Source organism: Enhydra lutris, unplaced genomic scaffold (genome assembly GCF_002288905.1).
Source record: "Enhydra lutris kenyoni isolate GAN:26980312 unplaced genomic scaffold, ASM228890v2 scaffoldscaffold14, whole genome shotgun sequence".
Classification (NCBI taxonomy): Eukaryota; Metazoa; Chordata; class Mammalia; order Carnivora; family Mustelidae; genus Enhydra; species Enhydra lutris.
This window is the reverse complement of record NW_019154098.1, coordinates 7,972,415-7,987,166: the sequence shown is the minus strand read 5'-3', so window position 1 is coordinate 7,987,166 and position 14,752 is coordinate 7,972,415. Positions and strand designations below refer to the sequence as shown.

General features: G+C 55.7%; 1 protein-coding gene across 1 annotated transcript in view; it reads right to left on the bottom strand.

Annotated features, from left to right (window-relative positions):
- The window catches only part of LOC111146566 (zinc finger and AT-hook domain containing), a 181,424-nt gene that overhangs the window by 115,597 nt on the left and 51,075 nt on the right, over positions 1–14,752 (bottom strand). The gene's annotated exons all lie outside the window — the stretch shown is intronic.

Below are 14,752 nucleotides of genomic sequence, written 5' to 3'. Positions count from 1 at the left end.
CATAAAACTGGGGCAGGGAGTAACAGCCCACTCTTAGAGGGCCTGAGGGCCCTGGAGAGCCAGGGACCCTCCATCCCTGACTGCAGTGCTCACGGACACCAGGCTAGTAACGTGGGTGGGCAAAGCCGCTGAGTGGGGCTCCAGGGACAGAGCACAGGCCCCAGTGCCAGTCAGGGATGCCCTGTCAGGGCTGAGGACAAAGTCACCGGATCTCTTGATTGTTCAAAGAGGACAGAAAATCCAGACTATTTTTTTTTTAATGAAACCTTCTGATTTTTCAAGGTTGACACTCAACTAAAAAAATCTTAAAACAATGGGAGAGCCAAGCACATGTGTGAGGCTGCCCTGACCCACAGCCCTCCCTGGCCGCTGTGGGAAGCAGGGGTGAGCCACTGGAACATGTTATGTGGGAGAGGGGCAACCCTACATCCATGCTTCGAACCCGTGCCACCACTGGGGAGGATGAACTGAGTGGGTTCAAAAGACATCAACACGCAAAAGGATGGATGTGTCAGCCACAGAAGGAACAATGCTAACTTCACACAGCTAGACGTGGCAGTGGCCTGAGGGCTAAGAAACACTCCAAGACCAGAAAGGGAAGAATACAAGTGCAAGTGATCCCTTGAATGCCAGCTGCTCCAGACCCCGAAGGAAGTACCGGGGAGGAGGGGGAAAGGCGTTTTCTGTCTTAGAATCACAACCACAAACCTGAAAGAAACTGCCCAAGAGTCACCCCTTTGGAACGTCAGACAAGCAGAAGGAACCATTCATTACAGTGCAGTGGGGGACACGCAGCCGGGCAGACGGACAGTGGGGTTCAGAGAGCACTGGTGGGGAGGAGGGTGCATCGCACAGGTCAAGTTGGAACCGCGCAGCAAGAAGGCAGAAGCTAGAGAAGACTGGAGAAACCAAAGGGAGAGTGCCTAGGGCAACTCGGGAAGTCTGTGCTTGCCAAGATTCAGGTCTGCCTACTGCCAGACCCGCACAATAACGGACCAACTCCTGGGGTGGCGACAAGATAAAATGAAGAAGCACAAATTCTCTGGGAGGCCTCCTGGTGGGAGGAAGGCTCTCTGGAGATGAGGCTAGGAAAACAAGTGGCTAATGGGGAGGATTGATCAAAACATACACTAACATTCTGTGTTCTACCGATGACGTCTTCTGGTGCTTGTCTCCATAATGAGGGGGTGCCTGCAACATATGCAGACCCGGTGGAAACAGTCTTAGAGAATTTAATTGCTGGAAAGGGTCCTTAGGCAATCAGTGTGAGCATGAAACATGTTAACACCGAACTGAATAGAAAAATTAGCAGATGAGAGCATGAATCAGATGAATTGTGCATTACTACTCTCCAAGGCCAAAGGGGAAAGTCAAGGACCACCACACAGGTCCATCCTTTGAGGAACATGACAAGTCCTGCAGGGCTAAGGAACAGGAAAAAACAAGTGACCTGCAAAGTCGTCACTAGGGCTCACATTCTGTGAGGCTGGATTTGCACTATGCCTAATGGGGGGATTTTTTTATATCATGTTGTGGTGACTATATTAAAAACATCTCAAGAAGTCTACACATTGCTTGAATCACGGAATTCTTTATGGGGCCTAGACAGTGGGTGGTACGCACGCAGAAGCACCTACAGTAGAATATACTGGACGCTCTGAAGAGGTAGAAACAACACGTCGAGGGATTCTTTTTTTATTTTAAAATGACTTTCCACTTTAAAAAAGAACTCACTCAGGTATACAATTCAGTATGTGGGCGATATAGCAGGAATAGATACGTTCACATTAAAAAGAAAAGAAAAAAAACCAGGGCCCTGAGAATTTGAGCTTGCCGTGAGCTGAACCCGGGTTAAAGCCAGACGCATGCATACGGCGGCAGCCCGCGTCAGCAGCAGGGATCTCACAGCCAGGCCCTGGACAATCGGGACCCTGACCTTGCTGTAGGCATCGTATGTCAGTTAGGAAGGCGCTGAAGAGCAGGCTGCGTGAGGGTGATGGACGGGAGCAAGAAAGGTCTGGAAGAGCCTAAGCTGTCCCAGGGTGGAGAAGAGGAGACGGGGTGAGAATGCCACCTCTCCGCCCACAGGGCTCACGCTTCGGCCACCGAACCCACGGCCGGTGCCCGTGCCTCCTCAAGGGTGGTGCCGCCCGGCTGCAGGGACAGAGAACACTGCCGGTCCCAGCCCACACCCCGCCCCCACCAGCAGCTGGGGCTACAGACCCTCGGTGCAGTGAATGGGGTCAAGCTGAAAGCGGCCAGGGGGCTTCTGGGAGCAGTTTTCCTCCCTAAGAAGAAAGAAACCCCCCTCTTCTTCAACCGGACTTTACCATGTCCACTGCTCGGAACTGAGATAAACACCCAGAAACTACAAGAGATCAAAGTGAAAGACGAGTCAATGCCTTGAGGGTCTCAAAGGGAAAGGCGGACCCCGGGATCCTGAAGGCAGCTACACCACTGAGCCCACCCGGGAACCGCCGGTCCTGAGACCCCATTACCCAAAAGAACAGCCATCCTCATGCTCAAACACACGTGCCGCTGGTGTCTCTGCTACGTTGTCCTGACTATTACACTCTCCAAACCACTCTAGGGCCTGACCCAAGGGTGAGTCAGTTCAAAATTGAAACATGCCCCTGTCCCGGCCCCCTTTAAAGCCCTTCCATGGCTTCCCTCCCATCTCCATAAGGAGAAAGGACTAGATAAAGTCCTCTGGGGATCTGCCATAAATCCTCTCTCCCAGGACCCCTGACCCATCAAGAGAAAGCCTCCCACACACGTGCCCACCACTACTCATCTGCTCACTCCCTGGGGCTAGAACAACCCTGGATGACAAGCTGACCAAACACCCAGGACATTCACCTTGCACACAACACCCTCACCCCCACGTACCCTGCCTTTCCAAAAGACAAACACACACACATGGATTTACGCACGCACACACATGTGCCAACAGATCACCGTATCAATGGCTGGGCTTCTCACGTTGCTTTGCAATTTTCTATTCAGACTCCTCACCATGCCGTGATCTCCTGGAGGGTGGGCCCACGTCTTCGTGTTATTTGCACGCCTAGCACAAGCCTGGAGCAGAGAAAGGGCCCGTCCTAGGTGACAAGACCTGCTGTGCTGTGCTCAGAGAAACCCAGCTGCAACCAGTGGGCACAAGTCATGACGGGTTTCAGCCAGAGAAAGAAATTTCCAGCAGTGAGAGCTGTCCAAGGAGAGATGGGTAGTCTTTAATGATGCATCTCCAAAGACAGTTTTCAAGGAAGCTTCGGATCCCGTCTGTGACGCTGTGGGAAGACTGCACCACCTGGGAGTCAGACTGGGCAGCCTCTGCGTCTCTGAACTCTCAGGCTGACTCACAGGGAGATGGCGCTTCACTGGAGGAGCCCGGCCGTGGAAAGCACGGGGGCAGGGACAAGAGAGGCCGGGGGAATGAGCAATAGGGGACAGTAAAGGGAAACTCTGAGCAAGACACTGGGCGACAGATCACTCTGCACCTCCCTCCCTCCCAGACGGCCTGAAAGTCCAGTTTGTGCTTTGTGCAGTCCTGACCACCCCCCAACAGAAATGCCAGTGAGGCTCTGGCTGTGTCCCCTCGGCCCCTGCCCCCCTCCAGCAGCAGCTCCAGGGGACAGCTCACACTGACCATGCCCTCCAGCATCCCACCTCTGCTGTACACGGTGCCCTTCGGGGTCCCCGCTGAGCCCAGAAGTGAAGACGGCTCAATATGATGGGGGCCGAGCCTTCATCAATGAGGGATGGGAGCCAGCATGTAACAGCTCTGGGCTCCGGACTTGGGGGACACTTCTAGAAGTCATTCTGAAGCTTCAGGATCCTCAAAGAGTCAAACCTCTGCTGACGGCAGCCGTGAGCCAATAACGAAGCCTCGGCTCTCCTCCCTCCCTGTCTCACCTCCCCACTCCTTCACTCCTGCCTCCTGGGATCACCCAGAAACTGTCCACAGCCACGGCCACATCCAGGGGAACAGATGCTAAGACGCCTTCCATTAAAGACTGCCCCAGGGGCGCCTGGGTGGCTCAGTGAGTTAAAGCCTCTGCCTTCGGCTCAGGTCATGATCCCAGGGTCCTGGGATCAAGCCCCACGTCTGGCTCTCTGCTCAGCGGGGAGCCTGCTTCCTCCTCTCTCTTTCTCTGCCTCTCTGCCTACTTGTGATCTTTGTCTGTCAAATAAATAAAGAAAATCTTTAAAAAAAAAAAAAAAAAGACTGCCCCAAATACACAACCTGCCTCGATTCTCCGTGGCCTCATGCAACGTGGAACCACAGCCCATTCAGCTGCACTCCCTTCTCCAGAGCTTCTGCAGTCTCCGTGCAAATTTTTCCCACTGACTCAGGCACCACATGGCAAGCACTGTCCTCAGCAGCCTTGGAAATGATTCTTGGAGATGGTGTGACCTGGTCCCTTCAGCAAGGGAGCACCACGGATAGAACAAAGCTCCCACGGGAAAAGCAGCATGTGCGTTCAGGGAGCAGCAAATCATTCCAGGTAGAACATGAAGCGTGAGAGGCGAGAGCTGAGAGCTGAGAGGGTGAAGAAAGACAGGCAGACACAGCCCACAGTGACCCTCAATGCCACCCAGAGACTCTGGGCTACAAACACAGGCATCGACGCAGAGAAATGAGGGGTCGTCTACAGCGCTCCTGCGAGCCAAGCTCCTGATAGTCCCCCGGCTCTCCCACAGCCGGCACGAGTACCGACTACCGAGTCTTCATGCCCCGCCATGGCAGGAGCACACAGTAGGTGCTCAACATCTGTCCTTGGAAAGGAGGGAGAATGGAGGGAAAGGGAGAAGAGCTGAAGAAAAGCCTTGCTGGTGATTTTGTGCTCATTCCCACGTGGACACCTGACCAGCTCTGCTTGTGCCTGAATTTCCCTGCAGCCTCACCGGACCCATCTCTGTACTCTTCGAAGACGTCTCTTCTCTACTGAAAGGTCTCGTGGGCTCAGCCCCCACGTCCTACCGGTGCGCGCTTTCCCGAGGCTTGCTGATCGCACCTGCCCAGACACACTGTAGATACTCGCCTGCTTCTGCTGAGTTACTGACTTTTTAAACTTTCCACCTCATCCCAGCTAACACCTGAATTCCTCTTCGTTTCTTTTTCCATCCGAAATCTAACAGCTCCGCGGCGGGTGCCAGTGTGTGCCCTGCACAAGGCTGCTGGTGAGCCACAAAGGGCCCGCTGGAGGACACAGGACAGAGGTGGTGGGGACATCCTGCACCCCAGTGTCGGGGGGCCTGGGGCCAGACTCCACCCGACCACATCCAGTGGGACTTTGGAAAACTACTTCACCTCCATAAAATCCCTCAGAAAAAAATAAAATAATGGCATGGGCCCCAAAGACGGCTTTGAAGATGAAATGACACAGTTCACATGCAAGTCCCCACACACATTAAACACCCATCGCCTCCACCCTGTCCTGGGAACACCTGGGACACGGTCCCATGCCCTCAAGACTCCTCTCACCCACCTGCCTTCACAGTCCACCCTGACGACACGGTCTGAGTCAGCTCGGGCGGCTGCCACAGATCACCACAGACCAGGGGCTTGCAAACAGCAGAGTCTGTTCCCCACGGCTCTGGAGGCTGGAATTCCGGGACTGAGGCAGACCTGGGGCCAGGAGAGAGTCGGCTTCCTGGTTCTTGGCACCTTCTTGTATGTCCTCACGTGGAGGAAGGGGTGAGGGGGTACTTGGGGCCTCATTCACGAGGGCTCTGCCCTCCAGACCCAATCATCTCCCAAACAGTCCTCCTTTTGATACCATCATCTTGGGGATCAGGATTTCAGCACAGGAATCTGTGCCAGGGGAGGAAGGGGCCTGGGGACACAAACACTCAGACCACAGCAGGCTCCTGTAGAAGAAACAGAGTCGGTAGCCAGAGGCGATCCTGAGGCACAAGCCTCCCCAGCCCTGTCCCCTCGTCATCTGTTGGGCTGTCCTTCTGATGTCCCTCTCAAAACAGGTTCTGTCCGGGACAAAAGCTCAGCTCTCCGTGGAGAGCAATGGGAGGGAGACCCTTACCCATGCGTCCCTACAAGGAACACAGCCCTCCTCCTCTGCTCAGAGGACCTGAATCCTTCCCAAGATATCCTGCTTTGGATTCAGCTTTGCTTTTAAGACGTTTAACACCCCTGCCATGCCAAGTGAGCAAATACCTAACACAACTTGCTCCACCAGCATTAGCAACAATTACAATTTAAAATGTCTTGGGCAATGACACAGCAGGAGGCCAAGAAAGCAACAGCAAAGAAAGTCCAGGGACCACCGCGGAGTCAGTGATCCTAAAGGTGGAGGGGCAGATGGTGGCAGGGAGTCACTGCACAGCTGCCTGTCCTCAGGCCGTTACCACCACACCCCCAACTCAAAGGCAAGCAGTCTATGCGGGCAACTGGTCTGGGAACACAGACCTCTCCCATTCCCCACAGACAGCTTGAGGTGACCTGCTGGGAGCTGTCTGGCCTGGACACATGTGAGAGCCCCCTGAGCTCTGACTTACTAAGTTGGCTTTAAAGAATAAACCATAGGCAGTCTCGACTATCTCGACCATGACCACCACGCGCAAACCCACTGCCGCGAGCCTTCCAGGAAACGCAAGGTGAAGTGTGTTGTGCAGACAGCCACACTCCAGGGTGACCAGACCGGCCCCTCTTCACCTCGGGCAAAGGTGACAACAGAAGAGGAGCACGGCATGACGCACACCTGAGCGTCTCCCTGCCTCCCCCCAGGCTGCTGCTGCTTAAGTCTCTGGTCTCCCTCCACTCCAGCCTCCTCCCCAGAGCTTCTGGATGGGACATGCATGGCAATTCTGCAGCAAAGCGGTGGGGGGGTGGGGTTGTCTGGTGTCCAGTCTGTGGCAGTAATAATCGGCACTGACCTCCTAAGGACCCTCCCCTGAGAAGTCCCGGCCCTCTGTCCACATCTGCCACCCAAACTCTCCCACGACTGTCTGTCCTTTGGCCACGCTCGCTCCAGACACAACACTATTGGAACCCGAGGCCAATTAAACCGCCAAGCTCTGCGGCCACGTTCACTTTTATTTCCACTTGGCTCTACTTGGCTATGACTCCGAAGGGCCAAGACAACTGTGGGTCTGACTTCAAAGCCTGTCTCTCCAGTTTGCCAGCCTGCTTGCCGGTTACCCTCCTCGCTCTGGTTAGGTATTCATGTCAAGCACTGCTCTTCTGAAAACAGAATTTCTCTATAATAGCAAGTTCAACAGTAATTTTCTACCACTTAATAAAACATTCTCTTTGTAAACGGACGTCTCACTCTCCTCCTATTTCCGGATCTTTTCAGGGTCCGTCCTTCTTAAATCAAACATCATTTTGCACAAAAGAAATAAATATTTCCTTCATATTTTCAAAGAACTAAGGATGTACTGGTTCTCTACTAGTCACGGTTCGTTCCACAGACCCTTATGGAGGGCCAGGAACCATCCTAGGCGTTGGGGACACTGTGCATACCAAACAGAGAAAGATCCATGTTTCCTGGAATGTACTGCTAGTAGGGACATTCAGTATCTTTAAAACATGATAAACAGGTAAATTACATAGTACGTTAGAAGATAATCAGGCACTTAGAAGCTGGGCAGGTCCAAATGTTCAGTGTGGACTCGAGTGCTCTAGTTCCGATCTAACAAACACAACTCACACAATCATTTCCTACTGATAAGGACAGTCACTGTGATGTGGCTTATTTTCTTACTTGATGGCTCGGTTGTGTCTGGTCCCTGCAGTGATGGGAGTGCCGTGAAGCACGGCAGGGTTTAGTCCACTTTGCAGGAAACCTAGGGACTCAATCAAGTGGTGAGCCGCCAGGACCTCACACTTCAGCAGGCGGGAAAGTCAGCCTTTCATTAAACAGAGAATGAATGGAGGCCCCTTGGGTGCTGGCTGTGGGGACCCAGGGAAGAAGCAGGCCCACTCTTACCCCCAGAGAGCTCTGGAGCTCACCCACAGACCACTGCCCCAACCCTTAGCATGCTACACATGTCACCCCCTCCTTCGGTCCCCGGGCGCTTATGAAGTTGCTCTGTCCCTCAGCCCGTCCTAAAGATTGGGCTCAGTGAGGGGGAGAGGCGACAGGACTGAGAGACCCTCCCCGGTAGGCGGCAGACCCAACATCACACCCGCGTCCGTCTGTGTTAGAGCGAGGGCTTCCCACCGCCCCCTCCTGCCTCTGCTGGGCGCAGGAGAGAAGTTTACACTGAGTCCACGTACAGGACCCACCTGAACCCCCAGGTCCACGGCTGAGAGGACAGATGGCCCAGAAGTGATCTGCACTGCCAGCCCTCTGCTCTGTCCCCGGGGAAAGCAGCTGGGTGACAGGCGCTCGCGTACCTCGGCACGCAAACACGGCCCCTGAACTTCTTTCCTCTAGCCCACTGCTAACAGGGGTCGTCGATGCGGAAGGCCAAGGGGGGGCAGGCTGGCATTGCTCAGGGTACCTTCTGTGGAGGCCCTGCAAGAGGCCATCTGCTCCCAACAGCCGCCCGTGCCCCCCACCTGCCTGCCAGACTAAGACCCACTGCGCTATCGGCCACACAGCTGGCCACCCTGATCGCCACACCAGCCCCCTGCACCCGGAGCCGAGCACTTACAATCCCACCATGGCTGGTCAGTGGCATGCCCAGAGCTCCTGCTCCGCAGCCAGCTCCCTGCCAGGGAGAGGCAATTCTTGGGCAGTGAAGAAAACCAGAGTCTGGGTTGCAGTCACACAGGGAAAGGCCGACATGTTCCCTGCACTGAGACAGACGAAGGTCTCTGGCAATACACAAGGCGAACTACAGGTGGCTCTTTGGTGACGGCAGGATGCTGACACCAGGCTGACACCCACTACGCTGGGATAACCCACTCAGCCTTGTTTCAGAGACTGCCCAGCTGACCCCCTGGGCCTACACAGCGTGCCTGATGAGGAGAGGCCGGCCAGCCGGTGTCTCTGAACGAACAGCAGCCCGTGTGGAAAACAAAGCTGCTGGCGGCAGCTGGGGGAAGGGAGCACCCGGGCCACCCTTCAAGGCTTCTACACGCTCTTCTTAAGGGAAACCCTCGTCCAAATATCTTGCTTTGTGTGATAATTACACAATTACGGGTGATAATTACACAATTAATTCTAAAGTAGTATTTTGTCTTCAAATTGTACTAGAAGCCTAAAATAACTCCACTGAGCTCTAGAAAAGGCCCCTGATCCAGCAGAAAACAGGATGTGATTTCAGTGAGATGGACAGCGGAAACCTGCCTGAGGGAGGGACCCGAGGTCACGGAATCCCAGTGTGACCCTCACTGCGCGAGGAGGGCGCTTCTGCGATGCTTTTAGCCCCAGAACACTTTTCAACTGAATCATTTAAGCAGTTTCAACATAAACAATCGATAAAGGGGCGTGACTTCTCTGGTTAAAGCGTCTGGGGTCCCCCTCGACACGCTGCCCCGCCCCCGACCCGTCCATCCTGAGCCGCAAGCACCTCTGAGAGGCCCCGGGAACAGCTTGAACACTGGCGGCTGAGTGTGCACGAGGCCGGGCTGGGTCAACTACACTCCAAACCAGATGGTCGCTCTGAGCGGCCACGGCAGAGGCCGGCTGCATGAGCGGCGTCGGTCCGGAGCTCTCTGAGTGTGCGGTCTGCACGTGCAGAGCGAGATGCTGCGAGCTCGAGCAGGGGAAGGCAGCTCGGCGAAGTACGCACAGTCGTCCCTCGGGACGCGTATGCAGCCGTGGGGCTGACACCCACCTCGGGCCTGGGGCTGGGCTTCCTGTGCCTCGAGTCTCAGTCCGCTGCAAACCCGGACAAGAGAGCTGCCCGAGCGCCGGCCTCCCCCAGTCCCCCACTCGTGCGTTCCGCCGAATCACTGACATTCTGGGAACTATGACTTTTAATTTCTTGACGTCCGTGCGTTATTGCTCTTCAAGCCCAGCACACGATCGGAGCTCCTTACATTTCATCTCCTTTCACGACGGAGTTTAAGAGCAATGGCACAACACAAAGCGGAATGCGGAGCCTGCTGCAGAAGCACATGTTCACAGATGGGTGTGCGCGGCCTCAGGGCTGAGGACCCCGCCCCCGCCCCACGTCTACGACAGGGCCTGGGGCCTGCATAGGCAGGAAGGTGCTCGGACTACAAAACCAGAGGCAGAATCACTTCAGGGGTGGAGACCAAGCATCTGTTCCATTCTAAGGGCAATGAGCAAAAGCTCAGAGCCCCACAGTGTTCTAGGAAGTCCCCTCGAGCCCCCCACCTTCACCCAGCTGTGCAGCTCCCACAGGAGCTCCCCAGCCCTCGCGCCTCCCTGGGGTCTGGCCACTGGCGGCAGCGGCAGGAGACGGGGCAGGGGCGGTCCACCCCGGGTCCCCACCTGCTGACTCATATGAGCTTGCTTCATGCTCTAACCCCCACTAGCCCTTGGAGCTCCGGGGACCGCTCCCCCGACTGCCTCTATACCCAGGGTGTTAGCAACATCTCGTGACCCCACCGTCCAGTTTCCCAGAGGACCTAAACCTTTAATACAGGATCCCCTTACTCAACCGTCAAGCTGCCAATTCAAGCACGCCATGTGCTTCCAGCCCACATCCATGATCCTTCCAGTCACCCCCAGATGACTCCGCTTCCCAACCCCCATCTTGTTGGCAGGTTGGCATGAGCCACGTTCCCAAGACCAACGGCCCCTATCCTAGCTTCCACTCATTTCACCTCCCAGCCTGCCTGTCCTGCTCCCCCTTACAGGCAGCCTCCTGCTCTCCCTGTCCCTCCCCACGCTCAGCAGCAGGGGCCTCGGGAACCTCTGCCCAGTGGATGCCCCATCCACTTGGGCCCTCTACAGAGGGTGGCCCCAAGCCTAGGGCTCCAATCCACGCAGATAACATCCCTGGGACACCAACAGTCCCCCAAAGTCCACATGCGACCAGAAGTAACAAGTCCTCTCTTCCCCAAACCTGCTTCTTCCTTGGGTTCTCAAGACTGGCAGGACCCATCCTCCACCCCAGCACCCCAGCCAACACCAACACCTGCTCCCACTCCCTCCCTCTTGCTTCCCACCCACTCTAACCTCTGCCCAGGCCCTGGCAATCAGAGCTCTCGAATACGGCCACTTCCCTCTACTTCCAAGGCCACTGCTGAATTCAGATACGTGGACCCTCATCAAGACCACCACACCATGTCCCACTGACCACGTATGGCCAGGGAGCCTTAAGGGAGGCTGATGCCTCTGCCAGGGCTGGCACTCTCCTTCCCATCCCCTTCCCCTCCCCTCCCCTCCACCTCCACCCCTCTCCTCAGAATCCAAGGCCCATGGGGCCTTCCAACCTCAGCCCGAGTCATCCCTGACCACCACCCTGCCCTCCCAGGCTGCCTCCCCCGCAGCTTCTCCGCACACCCTTCAGAATTCATTGTGACGTTGACAGGTGCTCCTCACACTTACCACGAAGTGCTAAGATTATTCTGCCCGGACCCGGAAGCTCTGAACAACTTTGCTGCACGAACTGTCTTCCTTACTGTCACATCGCCAGCAACAACCACGTGCCCAGCAGTTGGACAGCGCCTACGCACTCAGCACTTCTCACAAATCATGAATGACCCACGGCAGAAGCTCAAAAATATTCCCATTTTCCTCAACCCCTAACCACACACCACACACACACATACACACACACACACCCTTACCTCTGATGAGCTCCTCTGACCTCAAAAGAAAAACTAAACCCCTCTGATCAAAGATCTCCTTGTTCCTTGTTCCCCATCCGCTCCTGTCTCGGAGGGGATCCTCTGGGAGGGACACTGTTCCATTTTCCGACCCCACACTCAGCAGTGGGATCCGTGTTCGCATTTGTATCGCTGAGTTCCCCACGGGCCTTCCAAAAGCCCCTACAGGTACTAACACTCTAGCCGGGCAAGCAGACTCGGCCAAGGGCAGGTGAAGAGTTAAGCGTACAGGCAATCAGACATTTGAAGAAATTAACTCATATGCACTCATTTATAATTAACGCTGCACTAATATTCTCAAGTACCTATTCTAAATTGCCCAAGAACTAATTAAATCTCAGAACACCCCAGAGAGTAAAGGGTCATCAGCCACATTAATAAAAAGCTCAGAACAGTTGTCAGAACAGCAGACAGATAAGGGATTATATTCTGGGACTCTGGCACCACTTCACTCCTGCTAAGACAGCAGTTTCTGGAACTTACTAGCCCACGCTCATTCCATCGGACCTGCTGAATACACATCACTTTTGCTTTTGCGCGTCCCCTCAGGCTTTCTCCCATCATCCCGGCTGTCTTGCTCCGAAGGAAAGCCAGGCAAGCACCTGCTTCCAGCAGTGACCCCATGGAGTGACAGCCATGAAAAGAAGCACCTGAGGGACACGAGGCCTTTGTCTTCCATGCGACCCCTGTTCTCACTACCTGACCGCACCTGCAGGCTTGTGCCCCAACCATCATGAAGGAAATGCCTATCTCACCTTCTCTCCACACACACAAATGCCAAGTCACCCTTAGACGTGGAGCTCGGGCCCCCTCCTCAGGAAGCCCACCAGGATGTACTCCACAGACACGTGGTCCTCTCCTGCCCCCGCTGCACGGGTTTGGCCCTTCTGCCAACTTCTGTTATCTATTCACCTCGCTGTGCCCCTTTCAGACACTCAGCTGCTCAAGGGAAGAGACTCACCTTACTCAACTCTGAAGTCTGGCTGGTACCCCACAATAGCACAAGCCAAGAATCAGGAGAGAAGAAGAGACAAGAATCTGCCTGCTGTGGGGATCTCAGCCCTCAGCTTTAACCAGCCCCCTTGGCAGCCTGGAAGCACCAGGCACAGCAGTAAGGTGGCTGTAAAAGCTTCGGGCCGTGGGCCGTGGACCACCCATCCCAGTACTTCCTAGCAATCACAGGTTTTCACGGGAGAGAGCACACTCCTTTTCAAATGGGGTCACAGGCATGGCAGCCCCCTGTCTTGGGAAAAAGCATCCATTAGAGTGAAAGCTCACTGTGCCATGGCCTCCATCACACCGTCTCAGGCCCTCCACGCCAGGACACAGCAGGCAGCCCACCGAACTGCAGAGAGCAAGAACTGGGCTGCCCCCTCCGCCTCCTGACACGGAAGGACAGACTTCCCCCACACCGTCACGAACAGCCAGCACGGCCCCCACTGGCCTCCAAGGTGCTGAACAAGGAAACCCTCACTCAGAAGTCCAGCCGTACAGTCCTGCTTAGGTGGGATCTTATCCATTCCGCCCCCTCCCCCGGTCGCTGCAGCAGAAGGGTCTGAGCGCCCCAGTTACCCAAGGGACACAGCAAGGCGGGAACAGAGAGATCGGGGTGCACAGGGTCAGATCTACCCCCGACTTCTGCGTCTCACGCTGGGACACGTCATCTCCAACAGGACTGGAGGTTTCAGTTCAGGGCAGGGGGCAAGGCAGAGGACCAGCAGCCAAGAAGACAGCCCGAGCCATATGACCAGGCGGGAGCTCAGAGGTCTAAGGGATTCGGCTAACGGCCAGCTGGCCTTGGACAACTCCCCTCACGTGCCAGAGCCTCTTTCTCCTCCTCTGCAGTGAGATGGCGGCCCCACCCTGGCATCCGGCGGGAGGACCAGAAGAGCTCCTCGGCGCCCTGGCAGCAGCTGGCACAGCTGGGCACGCACGAAGAGGACACATCGGCATCGCCGTGGAGCCCAGCCAGGGCCGGTGAGCATCACGGTCCCGCTGACCCGAGTCCAGGAGTCTGCAGACGCAGGGAAGTGCTGGACCGGCTCGCCTCTGGAAACTCTCCAAACACATAACACGCATCGGTAAAACTTAGCGGCCTGAGGCACACCCACCTCTGGGGCCCCTAGAGCTCCCCATAGGTTCCGGGCCATAGGTCCCACACCTTCTTCTCCCCGAGCACACATCCAGTTCTCATCCATCAGAACCTCGCTTCAAGCATCAGAAGCTACTGGAGTAACGAAGGTCCTGCGCAGGTATTTTCACCACGCAGACATTCACCAGCTGCCTCCATGGCGAGGGGCGGCCCGGAAGAGAGAGCGGGCAGGCGGCTCGGCGGGTGCGGGGGCTGGGAAGGAATGGCTGCCTGCCCCAAAGGAGCCGGGAGACAAGTGGGCACGAACATGCAGAGCAGCGGCCCAGAGGCAACAGTCCAGTCTGAGGCAAGGACAGGCAGGCCATGGGGGGATGCTCAGGAGGAAGGTCACCTTTGCATTCGACACCTCTCTGTGAAGGGGAGGCCTCGGGCCTAGTTGAGAAGTGGAGCGACCAACCAAGGGCTGTGGCTAAAAGTGCCTAGAAAGCTAGACCTGAGGCAGGGAGGACGGTCAGCGAGGAGACCAAGGGCCCCAGAAGGGCTCAGGGCCAAAAGCCAGCAGGACTTGGTGACCGTTTGTTTGGTCTGGGGTGAGATCCAAGGAGGAATCAGGGTGACTCAGGTTCTATTTCTGATGACTGAGAAGCACCAGCAAGTGAGAAGTAACTTTCTTAGGCAACCATCAACAGGCAGGAAAGGGGCTGGGGGGGTGGGGGGGAACAAAACCCAAAATGTAAAGAACACAGAGTCCGGAAATGACCATGAGCAGTTGTGGACGGCCAGACAGTCAGCAACACGTACAGGGACCTCAGCCACGTCACCTGCCCACACCACAGAGAAATGCATGGGGAAGCAAGAAAAACTAACCATGCGTCTGCGGCCCATCAGACACGGCACGGCCCTAGTTTCCGTCCCTAGAGGATTCGCACACCTACCACACTTCC